The following is a 9,410-nucleotide window of genomic DNA, read 5'->3' on the forward strand; positions in this document are numbered from 1 at the left end:
TAGGAACACCTCTACCCTCCTCTCTTCTCTCCCTCTTTCCCCTCCTCTCCTGCCTCTCTCCTTCCTTCCTTCCCCCTTCTCCTTTTCCCTTCCCCTCCTCTCCTCCCTCCCTCACTCCTTCCCTCCACCTACTCTTCACTTTCCTCCACCAAATAGTGTGTAACTCAAGCTGTACTTGAGTTACCCAGGATATTGAAAGCCCCATGGTTTTCGAAAGGAAATGTGATCAGACATGCTGAGGTGTGTTTGTTTTGCTTCTCTGTACCCCTCCGAGGAGCATTCCTGCTCTCCATCAGAGAGAGACACCCCTGCTAACGCTTGTCTAAAAACACCTATTAGAATAACAATTCTCCTAGTGACAGATCTGAGTTCAGTGTATACAGTACAGTATATGATATCTGCCATGAGGCCCAAGGGCACAGTTGCCTGAGGAACATATCTGGGAGGAGCTCATCCCCTTCCACAACTACAACCTTGCAGACAGCCATGAAACACTAAAGCTGCCCCGGGATCAATTTCAAAGTGATTAAGTTGGATGTGACAGTCTTCATGGGTGTATGACAGCGGCTGCACTGGTTCCCACAGCTTATCAGGCCTGGGAATGCAGGGCTATGGTGCCAGCAGGGTGCCAGGATGGAGGGGTGCAGCATACACACACCACTGACATCTAGTCATTAAAGCACATTACTTTCTCAAACACATTACTCTCTGTCACCCTCTCTCTTTCAATTTCCTTCTAGCTCTCTCTCTCTCTCTCTCTTCTCACCCCCCTCCACTTGAGTGTCCTGGTTTGATCTGGGAAATGTAATTCATATCCGTCGTCCGCTGTCTCTAGTCACTCCCTCTCTCTCACAACACATAAACTGCAGCAAAGAGACCTGCAGGGCTGGGAGGCAGCTATCCAGTCCAGACAAGCCCACATAATACACCCTACTGGAGGATAAGAGGAGGGAGGGACTCCTGAACACAGGTCCTCAGGGGAGAGAGAACTTTTCTGTAATACTCCAAATAATTTATAACATCATTCAAAATAACATAATTCCAATAGGCAGCTCTTTGGCAATCCAGATAAAAAACCTCTCCATTATGGTTTCTAGGCAGCAAAGAACAGACCTGGTCAGTGTCAAAGGCAGAACCAGGCCCTAATTTGTCCCTCTGACTCTCTCCCTTTCTCTTTCTTTTTTTCTTTCTTTCTTTCTTTCTTTCTTCTCCCTCTCTCTCTCTCTCTCTCTCTCTCTCTCTCTCTCTCTCTCTCTCTCTCTCTCTCTCTCTCTCTCTCTCTCTCTCTCTCTCTCTCTCTGTCTGTCTCTGTCTCTGCCTCTGTCTCTCTGTCTCTCTCTCTGTCTCTGTCTCTCTGTCTCTCTCTCTGTCTCTCTCTCTCTCTCTCTCTCTCTGGGACCTCCTCTCTGGTCCCTTCCTCTTGTAAATAAACAATTTGGGATGGTTTGCTTCTTTTACCAGGACAGCATTGGTGACACACATCAGTCCGTAGACCACCAACTGTACTTGACTCTCCATCCAGGGGTCATCCCAGCTGTTCTGCTGCCCCAAGCTCTGGGTCATTCTCTGGGCCAGTCTCAGTCTGACACAAAGGTTGTTGATGACCAGATAGTTGAGGTGCCAGACAAAATGTCACTCTGTGGATTTGTTTATTTACTTTTTGTCTTTCCCATGCTTCAAACATACCACTGAAAACTAAAGAGGACATCCAAGTATTTCCAAATGTTTCCATTACTGGGGTTCTCCAACAAAAACAGGCTTTCTCTATCAGAACCACTTGACATCATGTCACCTTCTCATCATGACAGAAGAATATATATTAAGGACACTAGTGGATTAGAACCCAGAAGAACCTATTGGTCTTTTTACAATGAGACCCAGCAATGTTGCCATTGAGAAGACATCTCTTCATACCCTCCACCCAGCATGCAATTCTCTCCCTGCTCTGTTCATCATACCCAGTCTGCCATCCCCCGGGATGAACGATGAGGTGCTAAGATAGTTAGATAGATAGGGAAACTTCGCAATGCACGGTCAGCTGTGAGGCTGTTGTTGGAGAGTAACTACAGCAGGAAACTATATGTCACACACACATAGAGACACACACACACACATAGAGACACACACACACACATAGAGACACACACACACACATAGAGACACACACATAGAGACACACACACACACACACATAGAGACACACACACACACATAGAGACACACACACACATAGACACACACACACACACATAGAGACACACACACACATAGACACACACACACACATAGAGACACACACACACATAGACACACACACACACATAGAGACACACACACACATAGACACACACACACACATAGAGACACACACATAGAGACACACACATAGAGACACACACACACACATAGAGACACACACACACATAGACACACACACACACATAGAGACACACACATAGAGACACACACATAGAGACACACACATAGAGACACACACACACACATAGAGACACACACACACATAGACACACACACACACATAGAGACACACACATAGAGACACACACATAGAGACACACACATAGAGACACACACACACACATAGAGACACACACATAGAGACACACACACACACATAGAGACACACACATAGAGACACACACATAGAGACACACACATAGAGACACACACATAGAGACACACACACACACATAGAGACACACACACACATAGACACACACACACACATAGAGACACACACACACATAGACACACACACACACATAGAGACACACACACACATAGACACACACACACACATAGAGACACACACACACATAGACACACACACACACATAGAGACACACACATAGAGACACACACATAGAGACACACACACACACATAGAGACACACACACACATAGACACACACACACACATAGAGACACACACATAGAGACACACACATAGAGACACACACATAGAGACACACACACACACATAGAGACACACACACACATAGACACACACACACACATAGAGACACACACATAGAGACACACACATAGAGACACACACATAGAGACACACACACACACATAGAGACAAACACATAGAGACACACACACACACATAGAGACACACACATAGAGACACACACATAGAGACACACACATAGAGACACACACATAGAGACACACACACACACATAGAGACACACACACAGAGACACACACACACACATAGAGACACACACACACACATAGAGACACACACACACACACATAGAGACACACACACACACATAGAGACACACACACACACATAGAGACACACACACACACACACATAGAGACACACACACACACATAGAGACACACACACACACATAGAGACACACACACACACACACACAGACACACACACACACATAGAGACACACACACACATAGAGACACACACACACACATAGAGACACACACACATAGAGACACACACACACACATAGAGACACACACACACACATAGAGACACACACACATAGAGACACACACACACACATAGAGACACACACACACACATAGAGACACACACACATAGAGACACACACACACACATAGAGACACACACACACACATAGAGACACACACACACACATAGAGACACACACACACACATAAAGGACTACCCTCCCCCCTGGGACCACAACAAGAACCGCTACGGTCCCTAATGAACATAATTACTCTGCCTCCAAATCACACTCCACTCAGGAGTTGAGTCACCGCTTGAGATAACACAGACAGACGTGCAAAGAACATGGAGAGCTCACGGAGGAGGACTCTGTTCTTCTTTCTTTCATAGAAACCTTTCCTCTCGTGGATTCGCTGGTGTGAGAGAAAGGACAGCAGTATAAGACCATGGCTGAGGTCCAACAGTCCTCTAACCCTTGTGTCCTCTCTCCTTCTCTGAGGGCCAGACTCTAAGCGGCCGGAATGCACTGAATTCAAGACAAACGGAGAGAGGAGTCCAAGAAAGACTATTGAGATCCAGCCGCTGCGTGTCCGTCACTCAGTGTGATGATGAGCAGGGAGCAAAGGTCAAGTCACTCGCAGTGACAGAAGAGGTCACCAGCTCTCCCGCATAGTCATTTTACCTGTCAGCGCTGCAGCAATGAGACTCCCATGTGGTCTGGCTCCCTCAATGCAGGCATTGTCAGCAGTCATAACATTTGTGTTTAAGGTTGTGGCAGCCATATCAAATGGAACCTCATCACTGGGCTCTGGGGCGTTATGGTGTTCATATACTGTACACATCAAGTCTGTTTTAGTTCTTAGCTAGGGTCGAGTGTGTGGTGTGTGTGTGTTTCCGTGTGTGTCCTTGTGTGCGTGCGAGTTTAGGTATGTGTGTGTGTGTGTGTGTGTGTGTGTGTGAATCAATCAGTGAGTGTGTACGTGTGTGTGAACATCCATGAACAATCATCACATGATATTACCCCATTTGTAATTTCGCGTTCTACGAGTAAAATCCCAAACATAATTCTAATTTCTAGAACTTGCTAGACCCAACTGAAAGCCTCTTTTCTTCTAGACTGTTGTTCTTGGTTTTTGGCCCTACCCACCATTTAGAACTTTCCCTCTGGAGACTATCAAAGGAAGTCTGACAGACTCCCCTATCTCCCCATCAGCCTCTACAACCCAGATATGAAGGACCATGAAGGACAAATCCTAGCTGCTAAACCAAAGTCCTCTCTCATTGCCACTTCATATTGAGCTCTGACAGTAAGTACAGTATGCAATTTCCCATTATTATTTAACAAAACATTGTTTCATAGCATGGTATTAACGGTCTTATTTTGTGTCTTTTCTGGTTATAAAAGTAAATATCTCTGATATGTGTTCCACGTACAGTATATATTCTCAAGAGCATTTATGCAAGGCTGAGAATGTTTGGGCCTTGACAATTGGTTGTGGTTGGTTCATGATTAGCTTATATGAATCATACACAGTAACAACAAACTCCACATCCCCTCTATGTTATCCTAGCCCCCTCAGTTCCCAGGACTGGCTCACTGTCTGAACAGACCATGTCTTAGGTCAATATATACTGTGCCTCACCCAGACAAATGTGGCTCCTGCAACTCCCTAGGAGCACCATGAGACCAAGAGGACATGCTCGTGATTTGAGAATTTGTTTGGATTTTTCCTCAAACCCCCTCTTCCACAGAGCACGACTTTCCATTCTCCCTTGTAGGCGTTGGGCTGAGAGATAACGGGGGGGGGGGGAGCTTAACATCCGTCTCTATCGCCCCCTCATTCTACACACACACACACACACGCACACACACACACATACACAAGCGCACACACACACGCCATATATGGAGACAGATCCAGCCTGTGCTGGGAGAGGGCTGGAGGTGAGGCCGGGTTTGACCCGTCGAGGCCCCCTGTGACGCACACTGTCCTTTATCCTCTGTTCTTGCTCTCTCTAGAGGGGGACGCAAAAAAAACAAACTTCTGTTTATCTGTTACTGTGTAAAATCTGCATAGGCTTTTCTGGGCCAAACTTCGCCTTACTTACCCTTTGCGTACAGACATGAACAGACATGATTACTTCTGACGTTAACGTTGTCATTGGAAGAGATCATGATTGAAGCCTATTGCAGACGATCTGTTTCCTTTGAACATAGCAGGATCGACTTACTAATATGTATGAATATGTGAGAGAAACGAGCCAAATAGCTGTCATGCCCATGAAACAGCTGAGGAGGCATCAAACTCACAGCTAGCACTCAGACCAGGGAGACCAATAGAGATACCTGATAGAGAGACCAAAAACAGCATGCAGCTAGTCTCTCACACCCAGATTATCTTAGTCTTCTCTCCACAAATTCCTCTCGAGTCTAGGTCTGGTCTTGCTGGGAGGATAAATATGACAAAAAACAATATACTTCCAAAGTCTCCTCCTCTCCTCATCTTTCCCTGGGTCTAGGCGTGGTCTCAGCCCTCCAACTTTTCCCTCTTCTTCATCCACCGCTCCCTTCATACAACCACTAACACTCATCCTCTCCACCCCTCATTTCCAACATCACTGTCACCCCCCAGACCACACTGGGGCATGCCCCTGCTCCATGTGTCTCCACCTCAAGCCAGTATGAAATAAGGTTTCAGATTGCTGTGTCAGATGTTACCCACAGCTGCCATATCCCACACACACGTATGTTGTTCACACACACGATTCAAGAGTGTGTGTGCCTCAAAAGGTGCAGGCCAGGCTGATGTCATTCCCATAAATATTGTTGTAGTATACTGGTGCCAGCAGGCCACAAGGAAAGGAAAGGAAAAGCCAATTTCCTTGATGAATAATGAAATCAGATCACGGAGTCTTGATTGCTGTCTGTGGAGGATAATAAACTAGCATATAGAACGGTGGGCCCAGGAGCAGAGTGATGAATGAAATATGAACTGAGTCACAAGATCTCCTCCTCCACAGAGGATGACACAGAGGCGGAGGGGGGCGGAGAGAGACAGGCAGAGAGATGGAGTGTGTGTGTGTGAGAGAGAAAGAGACAGAGGGAGGGAGGGAGAGCCACCTCCGTTCACACACCTCCAGATGTGGGAGTATGCGTGGCAGCTGTTGCTGGGTGATGTCAGAGCCATGGTAGTGTGGCCTACCAGAGTGGATTAATGGATGGTTAGTCACGCGGAGGCAGAAACACGTCCTGATGCCCTGCAGAAACCCCCTCCGCAACAGATGTCAACCTCTGGACCGCAGCCGCCTGCAGGGGGCTTCCCTGTCGCCACCCATACCTTTTAGTTGTGATAAAGTAAACACTTTTGAATGGAGTACTTTATACATGTAAAATGACAATTGTATGAAAGAAACATGGTTAATGTATAAAATAAGTGACAAATTGAGCAAATGAGACAAATGCAAAGCCAATTTTTAGACTGTGTAGCAGATACATATCTGGAAAACTGGTCCGTTTTCCACCGCCGGCCCACATGAGGTACAGATTCTTCTAGAATTAGAGCTGTCCTCCGTTCACAAGACATGTGACAGGTGATGTCATGGGGCTGGTTCAGAGGTGGAGCTCACAGGTTCAGAAGCCTGGGGTTCTATTCCTGGGATGGTCTGTGTGTCTGACGCCTCCTCCCTAAACCCCACTGGCTCTGGACTTAACTGGACACACAAACAAACACACACACACACACTGCCGAACCTTGTTCCATCAGCATGTTCTTGTAGGGATGGTGGTGTACAGTGTATATATATATCCCAGCCCCAGCATGTGGTACTGTGGCTGTAGAGATCGACCCAGCCCTGAATCTCCCCTGCTCGAGATGTTTACACTCAGAACCCTGAGTCGAAGCCTGTCGGTGTGTTTCAGGTCCCTCATCTACTACACATGGAAGCAGTTTACACTAATAATACCCTGGCTTATGAGCCATGTGTATCTGTGTATCCAGGAAAACACCAGCAGTCGGAGCAGATGGTGTGTGGTGTGTACAACTGTACACACGTGACGGCTCGTTTGGCTGGTATATTGAGAGCCCACACACAGGTGAGCGTCTCCAGACGTCACCAGGTGATATACAGGGGTGTGAGTCACTGTCTGCCGCTCTCCTGAAGAGCCCCTCCGAAACAACAAAACAAAGTCTGCGTACTCCCCTCTCTCTTTCCCAGCCCACCCTCTTGTCATGGCTTTGTCTCCGACTGTGTCTAGCCAACTGTGAAAACACAACGCGCAGACGTGCAGGAACGTGCTTAGTGCTCACTCTCACACACACACAGGAGAAGAGAAACAAGAAGAGAAAAGAGAAGAGAGATGGGGGTCTCTGGAAACAGCAGCTCCACACCAGGGGCCTTCCCTGCTATGGGCGCTTGGAGAAGAGGGAGTTTAGCCAGCCAGGGAGATGGGGGATGTTTAGTTCTGATGTTCTGTAGCGAGAAACTCTTTAATCACCCTACAGCGATAGACTAGGGAGAAGAAATTCAAAGCATGTCTCACTACTTAAAGATTTCCCAACGAGGCCAGCAATCAAACAATCACACACAGAGCGCATGCACACACACACAGTCACACACTCCAGATGTTTAACCATCTCATTTGTGTGACAGTGTGCCATGCATGTGTTTACCAATACACATTTACATCTGGAGCTTTTCAAATATGTTAATTACTATTTCAGGTCTATAGGGGTGTGTTTACACCATAAGTTGTACTGTTTCTAAGCAAGATAGACATGCCTCTAATCCACAAACCCAACAGCTGAAAGCAAAGCAAGGAATCTAATGGCAGTTAGCTCGGAATCTAGCCAAGTATCTTTAATGGTATGACAGACTGTCATCCACCGGCTAACTTATCTCCACCATTCCCCATCCCTGCATCCTGGTGTGGAACCACAACCCCAGTTTCATTCCCTCCATGCCTAGTGTTGTGTTGCAACCATAAACACACGGATCCATCCATCCCTGGGGTGTATCTCACTGAGAGACTTGAGGGGAAGATTCTGTCAAACTCCATATGGATGCTAATGAAACCCTCTCCATTGACCACCTTGAACAGTGACCGAGTTATATCAGCGGTCAATGCTTCTCTCCTGCAGCCAATTGTTGTGAGAAGAAATAGGAGGAGAAGAGGACAGGGTTTTCTGGTAGCTTCCTTGTCCTATTCTCCTCAGACAGGTCTGTCATCTGAAAGAAAACGGCATAGACGGAGACCACAGAACCTTCTAGATCTTCCTCTCCCTCGTTACAACAATCTGTTTACACTAAATACCAAAGGGATGAGGCTGTCTGATGTCCTGGTGTCATGCATCCCTCCTCAGTGACACTTTAATCACCCCACAGACACGGAGAGCAGATGATGAAGTACCTCTCCCCCCCAGAGGGGCGGCGCTCAGACCCCAGGAGGAACGGCCCATGACCCATCTGGGAATTACGCCAGTCTCGGGGTCGATGCTTGACCACGGCGCTAAAGACATGCCTAAGGCTCTGGGAGCTGAGTGGATTGTAAGAGTCTCCGCACACACACACACCCTGACCAGGAACAGATCAGCTCCAACCACACATGCATAGTCACGTGAAGCAGGGAGATAAGTTGCTGGTTGTAGAGAGGACGAGGGGAGGGAGGGAGGATGGGGGGGGAGGGAGGGAGGAAAAGGGGAGGGTCATAGAAGGTACTAGAAGAAAATCATGGAGCACTGGGAGTGAGGATGCAACATTGAGATAATGGAAAGTCTGTATGCATGATATAGAGGTCAAGAATGGGGTGAGATGAGAGAAAGCAGGGAGAGTATTTAGCCTGAAGCCACAGAGAGGACAGGGAGGGAGACAGAGAGGGAATAAAAGGAACCAGAGGGTAGAGAGAGGCCTACAGACAGGAGTGGCAAGAGTCTGCCAGACA

Source organism: Osmerus eperlanus, chromosome 3 (assembly GCF_963692335.1).
Source record: "Osmerus eperlanus chromosome 3, fOsmEpe2.1, whole genome shotgun sequence".
In the NCBI taxonomy this organism is placed as follows: domain Eukaryota; kingdom Metazoa; phylum Chordata; class Actinopteri; order Osmeriformes; family Osmeridae; genus Osmerus; species Osmerus eperlanus.